We start from the raw sequence: 2806 nt of genomic DNA, 5'->3' as shown, positions 1-2806 counted from the left end.
CAAATCTGAAGTAACTATATAACTTCTTACTCTTTGTTTTATAAAGAAGAAAAGACAACAGCAAATAAATTAATTTCCATTCATAATCTGGAGGATGTTTCCAGGCAAGTACATCCAGTGTACTGTCTCAGTGCAAGCATTTTGTATATTTTAATTTCCTAAAACCAGGTAGTTTACTCTCCTTGCAGTAAATTATTAATCTGTTGGGCAATAGCAAAGTTTATATAAGGTAAAGGAGGTTTCACAAAAATTAGTAGCTAAATAAAAAAGATATCCTTTAACGATACCTCTGTAGCCTTGAATACCTTGAATTAAAGTCTTATTACCATGTTAAATGTCACACAATCTACACAGAAAATCAGCAGTAGGGCAAAAACTCACTGATTTCATTATACTTTTTCCAGAGACTTCACTTCAAATTCACACAATTCACTGTTGCAAGGACATATTAGTTTTTGAAAGCTGTCCAAACATTAATTTAAAATATGTCTTAAGTTTACTTAGTATCATACAGGATTTTGCAAGAAATGGAAATACCACTGCATCCATGTGATTGGTGACCAAGTACCAGCATCACCCATCTACCTGCATCAGAGAATTGTGCAGTTTAGAAAGCCGTTTGATCATAAGAAAGCTCATAATTAAAAAAATTAAGAAACCCATGCATTTTTGCCTAATAAAGCCCACGGCTGATTAAGCAAATAAATAATAATGCAAAAACGATCATGTTTATATATGCCCACATAAGTATTTTCCCCCTCTTCTTTTAAAAGCAGTGACATGCAGTTAGTCATAAAATTACTCCAAAGCATTTAGGAAGTGTGGCTAGCACAGGTCTTTCTCGTGAGAACATTTTGCTGTGTTTTATAAACAAAGATAAAGTTTGGATGTTTTTGCAAACAGGGTCTTGAGATTTGGGCAGTTCAGGCCTGGCCAATTAGGCCTAGGGGGAGGTTTTTGACTGACCAATCTGGGTGACCTGTGAAAAGTGTATATATATGGAAATCAAAATAATAAAGTCCTCTTTTCTTGCCTGAGAACCTGGGTTTCTATTTCTCTGCTAGCGGCTCAACAGTGACAAGGAAGGGGCTGTGATTTTCAGCTTTCCCTGTTGTACGGAAGGGGCCCAAACTGGGCTGCCCAAAGTGACTTTGCTTGATTCTCCTCAATACTCATGTATTCTAGCACAACCACATAAACAAGAGGAATGAGGAGGAGGCACTTGTGCCTCCCAGGTGGCCTGCACTTTCTTGAGTTCTGTAAAGGAGACATATCCAGAATTAGAACACAAGGAGCTTAATTTTGACATCCTAATCATGACTGACTTCTCATTTTTCTGGAATAATCCTGCTCCAAATGATACTGCTTCAGGATATATGGCTACCAGACATTAAACCAGAAAAACCCAACAGGATTAAGGTGGCAAGAGCAGTACCTTCAGGCTAGAGCAAGCTCCCCCTGGAGTTGATCTCCTTTGTCCCCCCAGTGATTCATCTAAACAAAGACAGTCGCTGTGATCTATCAAAGTAAGTCTAACAGCTGAGGCCAGCTGAGCATAATGACAGAAAGGAACAGGATGTTTTAGGTGTTTTATTTGTTTCTATAACAAATATGATGATTATAGACAACTTGTGCTGTAAACATCTATTTCCCTGAAGTAAACCTTGTCACCAATAAGCTCCTGCTTTCTTTCATCGTCCTCTGAAGGAAGTGACACCATTGAATTACTCTGCAGCTGTCACTATGTGACAGATGTGACTGTGCTTGGCACATGCAAGCATTTTGATCAATACACTAGTAGTAAAATAACTAACCCTGCAACAGAGAGTGAGCATCTTCAAAAGAAAAGCATGCAGTTTTCAAGAAAAAAATTAAAGCTAACAGTAAAAAAAAAGGGCAATAAAGGTGACTAATCCTTAAATCCTTGATGATCATTGGCACGTTCTATGTAGCCATTTAAATCCATTTCTGGGTTAGACTGTCTTGCTTAGAGCCTTGTCCTTGCTAAACTTGGTAAATTTCACTGGTTCTCTGTAATATTGAATTAAAGTTACCCCATTTCTGTCACTTTTTAGTGTGGAGTCTTGAAATAGATTAACACTATTGATCTAAGTTCAAACTTTTAGGAAAAAAAATCAAATTTAGCTTGGATGGAGTAATAAAAAGCCACCCTATTATTCTTTAAAACTGCCATCTGGACCATTATTTTGCTCCCTTTAACACTGGCTTTTGATTCAACACCATAGCCAGGAATCTGTCACAAAGATACAGATATTGATTCCTAATTCACAGAGGATATGATTAGGGTATTCCTAATTTTCCGAGATTTATAAGTAAAACTGTTGTATGGGTTGTTACAACTGTTCTCTTGTGAAAATGTCTTTCATAGGATTAAAAGGTGGGCTAAAAGGCACGGATGGAGACATACAAATACCCAAAAAAGCTGGTTCAATTGCTTTTCTTTTTTGGAAGAAAGAGTATCAATAAATGACAAATATCAAAACATAGAAGACTGTTACCAACTTCTTCAAAATTAAAGCAAGGTGGACTTTATAACTTGGAGGAAACATAGCAGATGCTCTGTTATTCAAAGCAAAACAAGTGTTTTTGTTCATGTTCTAGGAGTAGTACATAACCCATCAGCAAGTGGTCAGATATTGTTATAGGCAAGAATGTGAGGTAGTCTTGAGCTGCATTTTGTGAGCTCACAGAACATGTGTAGCATCACAGGCTGAGCTGAGGCATACCATCCAAGAAATTTTTGCTGCCTAAAATCTCAAATAGCCCAAGTGTAGACCAAGCTCTA

Source organism: Lichenostomus cassidix, chromosome Z, assembly GCF_008360975.1.
Source record: "Lichenostomus cassidix isolate B80296 chromosome Z, HeHo_3.0, whole genome shotgun sequence".
Lineage (NCBI taxonomy): Eukaryota > Metazoa > Chordata > Aves > Passeriformes > Meliphagidae > Lichenostomus > Lichenostomus cassidix.
Note: the sequence above shows the minus strand (reverse complement) of the source record.